At 36.0% G+C, this 19,788-nt stretch overlaps 1 protein-coding gene across 3 annotated transcripts in view; it reads right to left on the reverse strand.

Annotated features, from left to right (window-relative positions):
* LOC123880015 overlaps positions 1-18,686 on the reverse strand; it is a 46,083-nt gene extending 27,397 nt beyond the window's left edge. Inside the window, exon 1 of one of the 3 annotated variants that reach the window (XM_045927875.1) lies at positions 18,621-18,686. The gene's annotated coding sequence lies outside the window, so the exon portion shown is untranslated. Of the gene's footprint in view, positions 1-18,355; positions 18,562-18,620 lie in introns of those variants that run through there. The other 2 variants (XM_045927876.1, XM_045927874.1) reach the window with 2 other exon arrangements.
* Positions 18,687-19,788: the final 1,102 nt, after the last annotated feature.

The raw sequence follows: 19,788 nt of genomic DNA on the forward strand, positions 1-19,788 counted from the left end.
ATTACATGTACATTCTAAAACAGATTTTCAATTATTTTTATGCATAATAGTTTTTCATTTATCGTGTAAAATGTCGAAAAATTACGACTGTAGTACGGAACCCTCAGTGCGCGAATCTGACTCCCCCTTTGCCGGTTTTCATTAAAAACCTAAAAAGGCCGAAGTCACGGGCATCAGCTTTTAACAAAATATCCTTTTAAACCATAACGGGACGACTTTTTAGTCGCAAAATAATTTTTCCTTAGTATTTGAATAATGTTGAAAAATACGTGTGGTTAAGACGTCGGGCTCCTAGTCGGGCGGTTCGGGGTTCGATCGGGAACGAGGCGAACGAATAATTATAGCACGCGACAGGTCGAGAGGGCAAGCGGGGTGGGGACGCCCCGCACACCCGCACATCACCCGCGCTGACCCGCACCGGATTAGCGCGGGGGCTGTGCGGGTGTGCGGGACGTCCCCACCCCGATTGCCTTTTCAACCTGTCGCGTACTATATGTACATATAAAAAGGCTATTTACAATAAAAATCGTGTTTTATGAAGCTGCTATGCTACTGTGTTTTATGAAGAAGATAAATGTATGTATGACGCTGGCATTGGTATAGAATTGGATAGTTCAATTTGCATTCCATTCGCATATAGGACTTCGCTGTTTATTTGGACATAAAATGTCATTAGATATTATTTGTATAGAGTGCGCAAAACAAACAGCTCTACCGGATCACGAGGCATATGACTGCGTATTCTGTTATAATAAAAATTAAATTAAAAATTTAAAAAACCCCCGACACATAAACCTCTAAAAAGTAAAAAAATAATAGGTAAATATGTATGGGCCCTTTAAGAATAGTATAAATAGTAAAGTTTTATCCAAGCGCTCGTTGCGCCAGGGGACCGCTACCTATGATAAACTATGAAAGTCATCTGTTGTAGAAAGAATAGTCTTTAGCGGTCCCCCGACGCAACGAGCGCTTGGATAAAACTTTACTATTTATACTATTCTTAAAGGGCCCATACATATTTACCTATTATTTTTTTACTTTTTAGAGGTTTATGTGTCGGGGGTTTTTTAAATTTTTAATTTAATTTTTATTTCACGCTTTTTAAACTTTATTCATAAATTACCGTTTATTTGTGCCATTCTAAAACCCAATTTCTATAATAATATAAATCCAATAAGGCAGCTAATATCTCTTCAAAAGTAACATCAATGTTATGTTAATTATACGTTCCATGAAATATTTTTGACCGAACATCACTAAATCAAGAATTATCTGAATGACTCACATAGTTTAACACGACCAAAACGAAATATCTGTTTCTAACATGTCGTTGCTTTAAAAATGTACCCATTTTACGTAGTCGTATTAATAGTTCGCTTTTCAAGATATACCTACGATTAAATTGAAATCGACTTTCACCCGATGAAATAAGGAAAAAAGTGGCTTATATTTCATTTTGTTTGTTATTGCATGTCAAATTTTTATTTGACATAACTTTCAAAAACCGGTCAAGTGCGAGTCTGCCTCACACATGAAGAGTTCCGTACAAGTTTTTTTTTATGTAATGACAATTCAGTTGTCGGATTTTTCTCTTTACTTGGGCCACAGGAGTAGAGTGCTTGGGCTATAAGATATTGCTACCTGCCTTTCATGATTCTACGTAAACGGGAAGTACCCAATTTATAAGTTTTGATTCTCTTGAAAGATGACACACAGACAGACAACGAAGTGGTGAAGGAAAACACCGTCAGGAAACCTGCATGCTTGAGAGTTGGCCATAATGCTCCCTCAAAGGTGCGTGAGGTGTGCCAATACGTGCTTGGCCAGTGTGGTAGCTTCTCATTCTGAGAGGAGACTTGTGCTCAGTAGTGAGCCGGCGATAGGTTGATCCTGATGATGATGAATTTTAAACGTATTTTGTCAAAGTAAATAAGCTGAGTTCAAGCAGATAAAATAAAAAGAAGGTGCGCCTAATGCATCATCCAAACCTGCGCAACAAAGCGACTACGATGCGGGAACCTCAGCCGCGCGGAGGGTCATCGCCTCCTACGATATTTAATGGTGCCATGCACACCTACGCGACTACATCAGTCGAGGCTACCTACAACATCTTTTTTTTTCTACAGATACCTACTGAACCCTAAAAATAGTTTGACTATGGTTTGGGTTTGGGGGGTTTGGGTTGATTGTTCGTGGCCTTTGGTTGACTGTTGGATATTATAATTGAATTGATGTTTTCTCGTTTAACTGTGATTATAATATTTTATAAATTAGAAACTCCGCGCCTACGATCCAAAGTATCGGAGTTTTCCAAAACATTATTTTCAAATAAATAATTATGTATCTAGGCAACGTCCATCTTGACAACTTGACATTTGCCAATTGACATAATATTATGAACCTCTGTTACAATAGTGAAAGATCCCAGGGCCACCAGCCGTCACGTATTTTCTGACGAACGAAATGTGGACGATTGAGTAGTGTTACTATATTGTACTAAGAACGCATGCCTACAGACCTGCTAGCTTGCTTAGACGGCCAATTTTCAGGTATCAGGTAATCAAGGTACATAAAAACATTACTTACCTCACGTAAATTCTCCAATTTTTTTAATTTTTAGCAGTTTTTTTTAATATTAATAATTAATTGACATAAGTAAACTATAAGAGAGTGAGAGAGAAGTCAATATATCCTAATACATGTCTTACTCATTCTCATGCGCGTAGATAATGATGCCCTCGCGCTCAAACCCACAGAGGCATTAAAATTGAATTTAGGGGATGATTGGCCCTCTGGATCGGTCTGTCTTCTTGTAAAAGGTTTTAAAATAGTTGTCTGGTGGACATAATTATATAAAAATGGAGCATCAGAATTTACGTGCAGTTAAGTAATTACTTATTTTGGGAGCTTTAAAGCGTCTGCAAAGCAATACAGCCGACGCGGGAAGTGTCTGGGAGTATTGGCGACATATTTTTAAGGATATTGCCTAAAATATACGTAAAAATCAGTTTGGCGAATTTACGTGAGGTAAGTAATGTTTTTATGTACCTTGATTATCAGATACCTGAAAATTGGCCGTCTAAGCAAGCTAGCACGTAGGCTAGGCATGCTTTCTTAGTACTTACTAACACTACTCAATCGTATATATTTCCTGTGTCAGAAAATACGTAACCTCTGGTGGTCCTGGGATAAAAGTAATAAGAAAACCAGAAAAGAGCTGATAACTTCCAAACGGCTGAACCAATTTTTTTGGATTATAGCTAAGAACACTCTCGATCAAGCCACCTTTCAAACAAAAAAAACTAAATTAAAATCGGTCCATTCGTTTAGGCGCTACGAGGCCACAGACAGATACACAGATACACAGATACACAGATACACAGATACACAGATACACACGTCAAACTTATAACACCCCTCTTTTTGGGTCGGGGGTTAAAAACAGATCTTAGATAGCTCTGTGCTTTAAGAGGGCTCTCTCCGTCACTCGTTTCATACAATCGTAGTTCCAATTTCATTTGAATATTAAGCAACCAAAGTCCATGAAATTTTGCACACATATTCTAGAAACTAATATCTATGTCTGTGGTTTTCCAGATTTCTGTTAAAATATTCGGTTTCAAAGTTACGCGGTCTTAAAAATTTTCATACAAATCTATGAGCCCCTGTAATTTTAAAACTACATATTTTTAGAAAAATCTAAAACACCACAGACACAGATATTAGTTTCTAGAATATGTCTGCAAAATTTCATGGACTTTGGTTGCTTAATATTCAAATGAAATTGGAACTACGATTGTATGAAACGAGTGACGGAGAGAGCCCTGTTAAGACTCATTTTGAATTAGGCCACACAATATATTACGCGTGCGATTTGTTTGAGAAGCGAATTTTTCCGGACTACGAAATTTGTCGGACTACGAATAAACTCCTCTTAAGAGGATCATTGTCAACGATCCCTCGTCGATTTCCTACGTATGATATTATTGTTCTCATCTCTATCTGCCCTGGTTCGTGCATTCTCGGTTCCTAGATCGGTACATTTGTGATATCCAATTCAAATTGCTGTGATTGGCTGAATTTACCATGTTCTTGCTGCGACAATGAGTTTGAGCCACTAGCGGAACAATGTTAGCCGGTCAGAAATGATTGCAATTAGTCAACCTGTTTGACGTCCGTGTTCTGTTTTCGATTACATAAAAGAAAATATTGTTGTTGCAATCATCAATTTTAGCAAATAGTGAAAGAGAGTCGGCCAATCAGAGGTCACAACTACCGTCACACTTTCTGTCACACTATGGCAGTAGGCATACCGAGTAATGAAAACAATTTTTCATTCTGTCTAGGTCTAGTCTAGGGTTGCCACCTGCCTCTTTTTGATTTACAGGCTACCACCATCAAAAATACGGGGTTTAGATTTGAAGAAATTTGAAAATTTGAAGTATTTGAAGAAACAGGCGGTGGTTCTCTCTGAAATGCATGGAAAGCCTATTTAGATATTTCAGTTTATTTGTAAGTTTTGTATTTTTTCTCTGTATGTTGCCGTGTCTTGATTGGTGAACTGTGTTTGCAATGTGGTTTTAAATAAAAGATTTATTTATTTAAATAGCTTTTAAAAACTCTTAGTTTTGTAAAGCAAAATGTTATACATTTCATGCATACAATCTTCTCATTTCAACTTAAAATTACATTTAATTTGTAATTCCACCTTCACAGTATCAATACTATGGCCGTAGCCAGGAATCGATTTCGGGAGAGGTTTTATCAGGGCCGGAACTGAATCATGTCATGAGGAAAAAAACATTCGCTCAACTTTATGGGCTAATTACCTGGTTAGTGGAATTTCGCCTTTCAATTTGACAGTGAGATAAAATACAACAATAAAAAAGCGCGAGCGCAGTGAGCGTAAGTGTTTTTGGTTCAATACAGAAAGAATTAAAGTGAAAGGGAAACGAGTTTAGCCATGGCAAGATTTTATTTTTAAAGCTCCCTATCCATACTAATATTACGAATACGACAGTATATCTATTTGCCTATCTATTTGTTACCCTTTCACGGCCCATCTTCTTTACCAAAATTTTGGTACTTACTATTCAGAGGTAACTTGCATCCCAGACATAAGCTTTTTAGTCCGGAAAATCCCCCACGGAATTTTTAAAACTCTAAATTCATGCAAACGAAATTGTGGGGCTTACACCAAGTAATACAAATTCAAAGCGCGAGTGAAGTGAGCGCGAAATGTTGGATATATTTCCAAAAAAAAATTGGTAAGCAAGTGCAAGAAATAGTGTAAGTATTATTTTAGGCTTAGGTTTTTGACGGCTTCCCAGGCGCAGTCGCCATTTCTAAATTTCTGGTCTGGTGGGAGGCTTCGGTCATGGCTAGTTATATGGTTAGTATGGCCCTAACGGCCAAAAAATTAAACTGCATCATCACTTACCACTAGAAAAGATTAAAGTCACGGGCTAACTTGTATAAAAAAAGGCTAACATCCTCAAACCAAGCCCCGCCGCCTTGACTACGACCATGATCAATATCGAGTGGGTTTCGGCTACGCATTGCCGCAAAAGGAAAATATTCTTTCTACTGGACATAACGTCAGTGTTCGGTTTCGCCAGCCAAGTGCGAGTCAGACTCACGCACCGAGGGTTCCGATTCGGGTATTTTTTTCGACATTTTACACGAGAAATCAAAAACTGTTATGCTAAAAAAATTATGCATAAAAATAAATAAAAATCTGTTTTAGAATGAACAGGTAAAGCCCTTTCATATGATAACCCACTTGATATATGTAGTTATCTTACTTTGAAAATTGAAAATACTAATATTTGTTCATGAACACATGACAGACGGATAGAAGGACAGATGGACAGACGGACAGACGGAAAGACAGACAGACTGATAGACAACGAAGTGATCCTATAAGAGTTCTTTTTGCTTTTGAGTTACGGAACCCTAAAAATATTTAGTTTTATTTGCCCCGTATTTTATTTTCATAATTACCGGTTTCTCTATCCTGAAATACGGGGTAACCAGTAAAATACGGGGCCTCTGGCAACCCTATTCGGAAAACACTGTCACATTCAAGTTAATGTCAAATATTTTGTTTTCAATTACAGAAAGCTGCATCAATCATTATTACAATATTTTCTTTGTTGTGATTGGCTGAATTTTTGAGTTTCAGCCAATAAACAGACTGTTTGCCAATTAAACGTCATAACAATATAAATGCCAGAAAGTTTAACCAAATAAAACAAACTTAATGAGAACCTAGTGAGAATGCAAACGGCACACAATTTATAATACATATTATATTAGTCGTATATAATAGATATTATAGTAGTCGTTCACTTTGGTAATAGTCAGATTGTCATCAGTAAAATTGATATTGGTCGATGTATCGTAAATTATTGTTTCGGTGACAAATATTTTTATTATCTATTTATCTTTGAACAGAATGGAATAGAATGAAATGGAATGGAATACAATGATACATTTTTATTCCTGTAAACTTTTAGGTAAACTTCAAAGTGTTTTTGGATGGTCAGAAAAATTTACCACTGGTTCGGAATGCCGATCCTACGTTTTCTAGGGTTTCGTACCTCAAAATGAAAAACGGAACTCTTATAGGATCACTTCGTTGTCTATCTCTCTGTCTGTCGTGTGTGTCAAGAAAACCTCTAGGGTACTTCCCGTTGACTCAAAACCATGAAATTTGGCAGGTAACCTAACTGCGTAATTTTGGGTAGTTTTTTTAATCGATAAAGAAAGTTTGCGACATTGTTCAATAAAAAATTTGGATTCCAACTCCTTAACCCTGATGTTGCAGGGGACCTGACTACTAAAGCTAATGGGATTTAAAAAGTGTCGATTATTAATTGATATTGAAGGTATCTATACCAAGTAAACACTTTGTCGTTGACCGCAACCCTGATGCTGTAAGAAATTGCATTCCTAAATCCTGGTGATCCCTCGGGATTTGAAAAGGATCATCCGTTTAAATATTCTTACGTGATACAGAAACAAGTTGCATCCCGGGGACGGGCTATTACGGAGAGGCAACTTTTGTTCTGGGAAATAAAAGGATCGGGATTTTTAAAAACCTAAATCCACGCGAGCGAAGCTGCGGGCATTAGCTAGTTGTAAATATATTTAGAAGCTACTATAAGATAATAGATAAGGTACTTATTTCCTTATATTTTTATTGTATGGCAGCGCGCGGTTTTAAATTATAAATTGCACGTCCTGTCCTTTTCTGTAATACATTTTTTTCTCAATATCTACCGCTTTATCTCATAGCAAGAGTCCGTAAGACATAATACAGTGAAAATAAGCAAAATATACAATTTTTGCAGTTTCCACGTCAGTACCTGTCGAATTTTTCTAACAGTGTAAGCAGCAGAGCTGAGTTTACCATCAAGTGTTGATATGTGGGTGTTCCATAGAAGCTTTGCATCTAACATTATACCGAGAAACACGGGGTTCTCCTTTATTTTCAACATATGATTATTTATCAATGAATTTATGTCATTTAAGGTCCTGGTATTGGGCAGTGTGAATTCAACACACTTAGATTTCTTTGCTTTTGGAAGTAAATTGTTAGCAATAAATCAGAGAGTGACCTGTGATATGGCATTACATATTATAGTATACATTGTCAAAAATTATAATATTAAAGCTGTGCGTATTGCGTGAGGAATAGGTTGCAAGAGAGTTGCAACTTGCAGGGTTTGATGCATGCGCTATTGTCAGCAAACATGAGACATATTTTTATCTACAGGCAACGTCTGAGTAGGTAACGCATACGTCTAACGCAAGTTGAAATGTACCAGTGTATTTAGTTAGACCTATCGACAAGTTTGGAGTTGGGTGCAGTCTAAATGTGGCCCGTGTGTTTAGACTTTCAGTTTCTGTCAGTTTCACGTGTCGTCCCCCGCACTTCACCACCCCGCTTGCACAAATCGAGACAGCACGAAATTTTCAAGATTTCTGGGTGTAATTTCTGGTTTTCGTAGTTCCCACATAATTATAACAATATAAAATATATAACGATAATTTTTTTACTACATAATATTCATTAAATTTTCTAGGTCTGTGGTTTTTCCAAATTTCATTAAATTGCTTCGTTGTCTAGAAAAACGAGCACAAAGTTGGGCCTTTTTTTAAAGAAAAATACAAATCTTTGAGCCCCTGTAATTTTAAAACTACATATTTTTAGAAAAATCTAAAACACCACAGACACAGATATTAGTTTCTAGACTATGTCTGCAAAATTTCATGGACTTTGGTTGCTTAATATTCAAATGAAATGGGAACTACGATTGTATGGAGTAAGTGACGGAGAGAGCTCTGTTAACAACACAACAGTGTAAGTTGCACTGGTAGTTTTTTTACTGGAAATCTGTCAGACTAATTGACGATTGAAATCTTCCTTTCATTTAATCACTGCACTATTATGTACATCTCTCTTGTAGGTTCCAAATGAAAAAAAATTGTATGTGCATCAAGTGCGGGGGCGGGGGCGGGGAAGCAACACGTACCGTACTTGTTGCCGGTAACAGTCCGTGATATATGACTGATAAAGCCCGACTGAATCGGGCGGAAGCGAGAGGGCGGGCGGGCGGCTGTAGCCCAGGGTGACTAGTTATCTGCTACAGTACAGTCGATACTTGTAAAGGTAATAGCTTATTAGAACCACTGCACCACCTAGCCTCGTGCGGTTAGTTTTCTTTATTATATTACTAGCTGATGCCCGCGAACTTTGTACGCCTGGGTTTAGGTTTTTAAAAATCTCGTGGGAACTCTTTGATTTTCCGGAACAAATAGTAGTCTATGTCACTATCCAGGTCTTAAGCTACACCCATGCAAAAAATCACGTCGATCCGTTGCTTCAATGCGATGTAATTGAAGGACAAACCAACAAACACACTTTCGCATTTATAGTATGGGTTTGGGTAGTGATTATAAACTTCTATTGACATTGCTCACTACATAAACTCCGCAACGTCAGTAACTCGCTGACGCTACGCAGTTCATATAGTGAGCGTACGTTCATAGGAGTCCATATATTTTATTTATTTATTTATAAAAAACTATAGCTTGGGTACAATCAGACCTACTGGCAAGCGTTGATGCAGCCTAAGTTGGAGCGCGCTCACTCCTGACTTGAAGGTACCCATATTAGGTAAAATTGGAGGGTAAAACTGATGCAGGAAGCGTATTCCATTTCCTCGCGGTTCAATTTAGAAAAGGGAAGGCAAATCGTTTTGTGCATGTCCGTGGAATTTCGACTATGTACGAACTACGGGTGCAGACTTAGGTGATGCCTTGCAGTTCATATAAAGAATAGTAACGAAGCGTGGCGGTGCATATCTGGTGCCGGCTGGCCCTAATGAGCTATGACCTTAAGATCGAATGCATTTTGTACACATCTCACTGACATAAAATTCAGACTATGTGACGCTTAGTAATAAGGTAATTCCTAGTTCCATGATCGATTTTAATGAACACATAAATACTTTATTTCTTTATTTACGTTTACGATTTACGTTTTTAAAAATCTAAATTTACATGGACGAAGTTGCGGGCATTACATACTTGGTACCAGACTACAGAGATAGTTTGCATCCTCGAGGTGGACATCGGCATAAGCATGCATCGTTCAGAATGACTTAGACTTAATTCTGGAAAATCAAAGAGTTCCCACGGGATTTTAAAACCAATTTTTTTAAATTATCAACATAGCGAATGTTTAACACAGCAAAAAACCAAAGGTTAACATGTGTGTCATTCAATGCATCTACTTATGGATAGGGTGTTATAGTGTTTCCATAAATAATATACATTATTTATCGATACACTAGGTAATATTACGAGATTAAGTTATAATTAATTCACAAAATGGTGAATCGTTGCAGTTTGTTAATAAAATAGGATTTCAACTGGTATTTAAAATGAACTTCGGCTAATAAATACGGTGCGCTCACCGTATTTATTTTTTGAGTTTTATTTACGTTGACGCAATCGCGGGCATCATATACTTATTAATTTATAAAGGGTAAGGTTCATAACTAAATTGATTTAGTTTGTATGTACTCTATCAATGAAAATCACTACGCCGCCGGTCATGCAATTTTATAAACGTTCAGCTTTTATCCATCGCCCTTTAAAAAATCTGGGGCTCATACCATAAGGCTAAACGCACACTGACAGAGGCGAGGCGAGATGTCTACCTTGATAAGAAATCAAACTAAACTTAAGAGAAGTTACTCTACCGCGTTCTCCATACGAACGAGGTTTGGTCCTCATTTGAATATTAACTAATGAAACTGGATGAAATTTCGTAAGCACGATTTATGTAGTAATTCATTGTACCTACTTATCTAGTTTTAAAGATTCGTATGCAAATGTTTGACACACTTGAAACTAAATATTTTACCGGAAATCTAGCAAATGACAGACACAAATTTTAGCTCATAGAACGTATTCCGTACGAGTCCTCCGTTTTTAACCCCCGACCCAAAAAGAGGGGTGTTATAAGTTTAACGTGTGTATCTGTGTATCTGTGTACCTGTATGTGGCATCATAGCTCCTAAATTAATGAACCGATTTCAATTTAGTTTTTTTTTGTTTGAAAGGTGGCTTGGTCGAGAGTGTTCTTAGCTATAATCCAAGAAAATCTGTTCAGCCGTTATCGGCTCTTTTCTAGTTACTTTAACCTTCACTTGTCGGAGGTGTTATAAATTTTAATTTACACTTGTCATTCATTCATTTAATTAAATCGTTTAACTGTTACGTATTGAAGATCTCAAATTAATTTACATGCTAGGAACAATCTATCTTATCAGGCATACAATATTTGTAGAGGGTAAATACAGTCTTAGGTAACATAGTATACAAATAATTGTGATTATTAAATAATTATAAGCTTTGACAGCCTAGTGGTTAGGATATCCGCCTTCTATTCGCAGGTCGGGGGTTCTTTCTTTTTCAGCAGTTGTATACGAAGATTCAGCTCTACTCCCCTACATCTCTTTACGCTAGCCATCACGTTTACATGCTATGAATTATTGTAGGTGAGTTATAGGAGATGAAGTCGCAGGCAAAAGCTACTATGATTATAAATAACACTAGTGTTATAAAAGGTGTATTATTTATCCCTTAAATCAGTTAAGAAATAATATTAACAGTATTAAGCTGAGAGCCAATATTGATTGATTGCAATGCGCATGGATATTCATTCCAGGATTTATATTATTTACTTCAGTGTACAAACAAAATAAATAAACGTAAACCTTATAAACCCCGTTGCAGAAAATCCCTTTGTAGAATAATAAAACCGGCTAAGCACGAGTCAGATTCGCGCACTGAGGGTTCCGTACTCGGTATTTTTTCCAAATTTTGCACGATAAATCGTAAACTATTATACATAACAAGATAAAGTTGAAAACTAAAACCCGACTGCGATCGTCTTAATAAACCCTGAAATCTATAATAAAATTGTTTTTCTGTCGCTTGATATTTTAATGTTCATTATATTCAGTTCAGTATATTTTAATTTTGCAGTTCATTTATATATATGAACTCAGAATTTTCTCGCCTTTCATTTGACACCCCACTCGATACAATAGCAAAAAAAAATTTTGGAGACCCACACTTTTTTTCATGTAACATCCGTTAGGTCAATTTTTTTCGTATAAAATGTAGCCTATGTCTAATGTCACCCGGACCTTTACGACAAATCGATTGACACCTAATTCATCAAAATCGGCCCAGTAGTTTAGGGGCTACGGTGGAACACACAGAATCTGGATACAAACATACACACACACATACATACACTCATACATACATAGACTGCTAAAATCATAACCCTTCCTCTTGGCTTTGCCGCAGTCGAGATAAATAAAAATTGGTTTTAGAATGTACAAGTAAAGCCCTTTCATGTGATACCCCACTTGGAATAGTTATCTTACTTTGAAAATTGAAACACATTTTAATTTTTTTTAATGATGTAACCACAAATTCGCGGTTTTCAGATTTATTCCTGTACTTGTGCTATAAGAGCTACGTACCTGCCGAATTTTATGATTCTAGGTCAACGGGAAGTACCCTATGGGTTTTCTTGACAGACACGACGGACGGACGGACGGACGGACGGACACACAGACAAACAACGAAGTGATCCTATAAGGGTTTCGTTTACCAGTGTGACTGGTATGTCCAGCAGTGGACATCTATCGATTGATAATGACAATGACGACTCTCTGATCAGACTTCAGTCTCTGTTCGGACTTCAGTATGTGGATCCCAGCGACGCGAGCGATGAAGACTAAAGGTGCCCACGCACTCGAACTACACGATACTATGCGATACATCCGGCAACCTGATTAAAAAATCGATCATCTAAAAAATTGATCATCGGTGCAAGGGTTCCGTATCATCGTACAAGGAATTACTTGTTAAGTTTTGTTTAATTTTCACGGGACCTTTTGAGTTATTCATTGCTAGATGATGCCCGCGACTTCGTCCGCGTGGATTAAGCTTTTTTAAAAATCCCGTGAGAACTCTTTGATTTTCTGGGATAAAAATTTGACTTAGCCAATTTCAAATTGGGCCTTAAAGAGTCCCATGGGAACTCTTTGATTTACCGGGAAAAAAGTAACCTATGTCCGTCCCCAGGATGTAGGTAAGCTAACTAACAGACAGACACACTTTCGCATTTATAATATTACAGTATGGATTTGTTGTTACTTATAATGACAATAGAAATACATATCCTGTGAAAATTTGAACTCTCTACCTATTATGGTTCACGAGATACAACCCGCTGATAGATAGACGGACGGACAGTGGAGACTTAATAATAAGGTTCTCTAGGCGGCCTTCGGTACGGATCTCTAAAAACTACAACACTCCTAAGTAACCAATGCCAATGAAATATAGGATGCAATTGAGCGGTTAAGATTAAATAAAAGCTTTCGCTTGTTTCAAATGGATATTGTCGGCGGATATATTAACTAAGTGGTCTTGACCATCAACATTGAACTCCCTTCGTCTATAATTCATCATCGTCAAAATCATGGTCAACCCATTGCTGGGTCACTACTGAACACAGATCTCTCCTCAGAATGTGAAGGGTTTAGGCCATAGTCATCACGCTGGCTCATCACTTATTGGCAAACTTCACACCTTCACGAAAATTATAACTGGAGAATTGTCGGGCATCCAGGTTTCCTCACCGTTAAAGCTCGTAATATTTAATTGCTTAAACCGCACAAAACTCCGAGAAGTTAGATGCTCGAAGCCAGGATCAAACCCTCGATCTACGGAATTAAAGGCCAACGTCCAAAATACGTGAATAAAAAAGTATACAATTATCGTGATTGGTATCAAATTAAAGGTTTTTTTTTCATTTGTACCAGAAAGTTGTAACAATAAAAATAAAAATAAAGAAAAAGTGGACAGGGAAGCACTTATCTCTATAAGAGACTAACCGATGCCCGCAACTTCACCCGCGTGGATTTAGGTTTTTCAAAATCCCGTGGGAACTCTTTGATTTTCCGGGATAAAAAGTAGCCTATCAATCCAGGATATTATCTATCTCCATTCCAAATTTCAGCCAAATCCGTCTAGTAGTTGTTGCGTGAAGGAGTAACAAACATACACACACACATACACACACACACACACACACACACACACACACACACACACACACACACACACACACACACACACACACACACACACACACACACACACACACACACACACACACAAACACAAACACACACACAAACACACACACTATATACACACAAACTTTCACCTTTATAATATTAGTGTGATCTCTACCAGTGACCCTTGGCAGTGCGAGCGGTTGTAAAGGGAATAGAAAGGGAATATTAAGAGTAATACTACTTATTTCAGTCTTTAAACTTCGTCTTCCTTAAACCGTATTAAAAAGTTAAAACATTAATACTAGTAAATAACAAGAGGTATTGGCCTACTGACCTTAAAATATCTACATGACGTTGATATAAATGTGCATCGTTCGCAAATAAAATTGACACCGTGCGACTCTTTGGAAGTGGAACACATAAAACCTATGCACGCACAAAATCTGCTTACTTTGTAAATAAAAGTAAGTAGCATCTGCACATGGTGGTGTCATATTTATTTCACAGGTTTCGGTATCTTTCTTATGTTTTGCCGCCTTTCTCGGACGTGATTAGGCTTTGCGTACACGAAGTTTAGAACATCGGCGTAAAGTTGCCAGTCTATCGGTATTCTACAGGATATATTTCGGAGAGTGTGCACAAGAACTCTTCGACCTGGTTCCAACTTCACCTTTCCACCATCGTACTGCCAGGCAAGGTCTGCAGCCGTACGTAGTCGAAATTCCTCGAACACGTACGAAACGATTTGCTTCCTCTTTCCTAATTCGAACCGCTAGGATATGGAACGCCCTTCTGGCGTCAGTTTTCCCTTCCACCTATAATATGGGTACCTTCAAGTCAAGAGTGAATAGGCAACTTCTAGGCAAGCGCGCTCCATCTTAGGCTGCATCATCATTTGCTAGCAGGTCTGATTGCAGCCAAGCGCTAGTCTATATAATTTAAAAAAAAAAAAAAAGCAACTTCAATTGACGAAAATGTCTATTTTTAATTTTTACGACTGCCGTAATTTTAAGAGGCTCTCTCCGTCACTCGTTTCATACAAACCTAGTTAAAATTTCATTTGAATATCAAGCAACCAAAGTCCATGAAATTTTGCAGACATATTCTAGAAACTAATATCTATGTCTGTAGTTTTCCAGATTTGTGTTAAAATGTTTGGTTTCAAAGTTACGCGGTCTTAAAAATTTACATACAAATCTTTCAGCCCCTGTAATTTTAAAACTACATATTTTTAGAAAAATCCAAAACACCACAGATACAGATATTAGTTTCTAGAATATGTCTGCAAAATTTCATGGACTTTGGTTGCTTAATATTCAAATGAAATTGGAACTACGATTGTATGAAACGAGTGACGGAGAGAGCCCTGTTAAATAAGCTTTCAAAATACATGATTGTCACCACCAGTCAGTGTGACTATGGATCCAGACAAATTAACACTATTGTTATACTCTTATAAGCCAATCGTCGGGTTCGGATTCACCTTTTTTTGCAAAATCGAACACTATTTCAATATCCAAAAATATGAATTTTCGTTAACTCATTTATGAAATGCTGTTTGTATTGGAAGCTTAATCATGAGCATAAGTGTTTTGTTGCAACTTGTTACAACTGGTACTCAAAAAGTTGCTTTTAAATTAATTATGCTACCGAAAACAGTTGCGATCAACTAAAGTATATGAAAATCGTAAAAACAGCTAGTTAAGAGTTGCGGGTTGCCACAACAGGGATCTCAAAGTTGATACGTATAATTATATCACAGTATAAAGAGACACAGTAGATTGATTCCTTTGATCTCGCAGCTGATCTCTCTCTCGGGGTAGTGGAAGCTAGGGTTGTCCCAAGTAAATAATATTCTAATCCAGTCAGTAAATACAGCCTGATGCACAGACAGACAGACTATTTAATTTTAAGGCATCTTAGCATGGAACAACAACTTACTTTTAATAATTGTGGATATCTACGATGGGGAATTTTCAAATTTTGAGAGTAATAAGTATAGTATAGTTTATAATTTTATATGGTAATTTGAGAGGTAGGTTGTTTTAATGATGTAGGCATTCACTTAGTATTGTTTTTTTGGAAATTGCCTTCCTAAGGGGGTTATATAGGGCATGAAAGTAAATTCAAGTTATATCCATGAAAATTGATAATTATTAGATGATTGTTTTAAAAATGAAGAAATACTTATGTGTTTCATGATTTCTATGAACTCTGGTTCCATATCAAAATTGTTTGGTGGTATATATCAATGATTTGCTATGTGGAACTGTGAAAAATAGCACTATCTCTAACATTTCAAAATAGTGATATGTTTAAGTTGTACAACAGTAATTATAATTAGCACTGAATGTCATAGGCCAAATATAATCAATTTATACTGTGGCACTGATACTCGTCTAGTTTTCAAATATGAATGTTACTTACGTAAAATGCTTTATATTGTTGAAGAATTTACTAAATCAATAAATCAATTAATTAGTCACTATCAAAAATCTGCCATGTATGTGCTGCCAATTATTGAGAAAAATATAAAAAGAAATTTAAAAAAAATAGTGTGACATAAGACACTTCCACAGAAGCAACACTGTACTCTGTCTTGAATTGGACAACAATCGCTGAGTAAATCAAACATTAAAAAAATTCCAAATAAACTTTTATTTTAATATGCTAATGCTTTTATAGCTAATGCCTGTGACTTATCTATGTGGATTTAGTTTTAAAAATCCTGAGGGAGCTCTTCAATTTTCTGGGATAAAATATTTACTATATTTTCAAGATACCCATCTCCAGAACCTAATCTTTCTTTGTGCCAAAGTGTATTAACATCTGTACTGCTATTGAGATGTGCAAAAGTACAGGCACACTTTAGCATGATATTAATACAGATCCGTGAACCCATTCCAATCTCGATAGTGTTAAATAATGTCTGCAACATTCCAAAAAGCTGAGGGTAAGGTTCTGTACCTCAAAAGTGAAACTGGAACCCTTATATGATCATTTTGTTATCTGTCTGTCCATCTGTCGTGTCAGTCAAGAAAACCTATAGGGTACTTCGCGTTGACCTAGAATCCTGAAATTTGGCAGGTAGGTAGGTCTTAACACAAGTAAAGGAAAAAATCCGAAAACCGTGTATTTGTTGTTACATCACAAAAAAAAATTAAAATGTGTCCATGAACAAATAATTAATTAGTTATTTTCAATTTTCAAAGTAAGATAACTATACCAAGTGGGATATAATATGAAAGGGTTTTACCTGTACAATGTATATAATAAAACAGTGTTTCTTTTAATTTTATGCATAATAGTTTTTGATTTATTGTGCAAAATGTCACAAAAATACCTGGGTACAGAACCCTCGGTGTGAGTCTGACTCATGCTTGGCCAGTTTTTTATAACTAAGTACTTCTCTAAACACACACACACATACACTTGTAATTATTGTATATTTTCTCTCTATTCTGTCCATTCTGTTAAAATATTTTTCATTTAATTTTAAGTAGTCTCTTGTGGCCTTATGTAAAGCCTAGATTAATATTATGTATAATAATAATTTTGTTGAACACTGTAGATTACAATTAAATAAATAAAATAAAATAAGTTTTATGATTCGTTTTCTCGAAACACATTATTTGTTTAAAAGCATTAAAACATCTTCTCTTAAAGCATCAAAAACTCATATTTCTCAAGTATTGTTTCTCTTTAAGCATTAAAAACTCATTTTTCTAAGTGTCTGCTTTGAGGACCAAAGTCCTAGCACTTTGACCTTTGTTCTTTGTGTGGCTATAAAAGGGACCAACATAATGAAAAGTGAAAATGTTACATGGTAAAACTGCATAGGAACTGTTGGAAATTATAATCCACATAAGTAACTTCCCCATGTAGTAGTCACCTTTTTGCACTGTTCAAACACTCACAGCTAATCAACTTCTACAGGTTTTATAGTATGTATTGCTTGCCAGTTGACTCTTGGCCATATAGGTCGTTATTTGTGGTAAGTTATATTGTCAAGTGAAATTTTTGTAACAAAAATAACATGTACAAGAAAGGGATGAGTGAAAGTTTATATATTTCACCTGAATTTTTTTTCTTCAGAATATTATGTAAGTACAGGTGTGTAAAGTTACTAAATTTATTTTTATTTACATTGTTGAGTTTCTAAAATAAACAAATTAGGTATGGTGGCCAAAACAGATATTTTGTATATAATATTTATTATGTATATTGGAATGGGTTGTCGCGCTGGTACCTGACCATCTTGCCCTGAACTGACAAGGACAAACTATGTACGCTGGTATTCAGGTAGCTAAAATAACAAACTCTGCATATAAATTAAGCAACCTAAATAAACTCAAAACCCATTCCAGATTGACGAAACATACACACAAAAAGCGACGGGCCAAGATGAAAAGGGATCGTCTCGTTTATACCTACTTATATTATGTAGTTGGTAGCATGCACGTAGCAGTAAAATATGGAGGATGCATATCCGAGACTGTCGAAATATTCCCCCAGAATGTTATAATCGCTGCGAATGATGATTATTAGATCACTCCGATGAATAACGATGGTTTTTAGTGATAAAACGCTCGTTTGGACGAAAAACGCTGTCAATTTTCACACGATTGTACCGCCCTGTGTGGATGTTGATGTAGCTTAATTTTATTACTTACCGCGCTTAAGATTGACATATTCCACATAGAAAATTAACATATAAGAACAAAGGTAAGAACTGTAATGAAATATTAGGGAAAACGAATAGAATTTAGTTAGGTTTCACAATTTTTTCCACAAAACAATAACACTACGCGCAATCACTTCGCACCTCCACTCTGAAGTTGTTGACAACCGAATCAATACGGCCAACATAAAACAAAAAGATTATAAATTAAATAATATATTTAGGAACTTATCAGAGAAAGATCTTCTTATATTAACCTTGGTTTTGGCGAAATTTCTTAGTTTACTAACTCAACTTAACCATTACGGTCGAAGATACCGTTTCACCAAAACCCACACTAAACATTTTCACGCATGCCCTACGAGTATTGATTTTTTTATTACCTTCTTTTAAATAATGATGATGAACGTAGTTATGTCTTAAATTCCATTATTTATATTTTTTTAACCCTGTAGTTTATTTTCAATAATATATATTTATATAAAAGTTTATAGTAAAAAATATGATAAGGCAAGCCCGGATAGTATAGGCACAGTATACAGGTACCTAACTACCTAGATAACTAGCTATAAAATAGTAGTTTATAGAGTTAGCTCTGTTAATTCTGAAAACATAGTAGGTACCTATACATGGCATAATTTCATTGGTATTTTCTTGATTTTTATAAATTAGGTACTTATTCTTATTGTATATTATAAATTGTACATATCAAAAATATGCTATTTTATGTAATAATAAATAATATACGGTACGGTATAATATTATGTTTCGTTTAGACAGTTTTTTCCTATTTCATCAGGTACCTACACGAGATTCAAAAGTCAAGAGGCACGGAAATAAAGTGTATCCCGGGTATTATTATGGGGTAATAATTCTTATTACCCCATAATAATACCCGGGACTTGTATCCAAGGCCATAAAATCAAAAAAAAAACAGGCCAGTTATTGCCAGGTGCAGAGTAAATCCTACCCAATTGTAGGCATATTCACAGTAACTCAGTCGATTCTGGAAAACCTTTACCAATCATCGACATTGCATAGTAGCCAATAGTGAGCGAGCATTATTTAAACAGACATGATCGCGATCGAGAGTCCTGACAGCTACCTGCATCAGGATTAAGGAGTTGGATCCAAAAATTTTATGGATTTAATAGAAAATCACCTTCTTTTTGGAGGTTGGTTAAAAATAAAACTCACAAAAGCAAATGTTTCACAACCGTTCTTGCGAACAACGTAGTTACGTACGAATAGGTACGTAACAAACATCTTTTTTTTTATTCACATCTATACTGTATATTTTTTATAAATTAAACACAATATCGAAGTAGTTAGTTATTATCGAGTGTATTAGAAATCTCTATGGCGATGATATTTATTAATGAAATAAAGATTAGTTAGGTATTTTTTCCTATTTAATAAATAAAT

The sequence above is a fragment of the Maniola jurtina genome, chromosome Z (genome assembly GCF_905333055.1).
Source record: "Maniola jurtina chromosome Z, ilManJurt1.1, whole genome shotgun sequence".
Lineage (NCBI taxonomy): Eukaryota > Metazoa > Arthropoda > Insecta > Lepidoptera > Nymphalidae > Maniola > Maniola jurtina.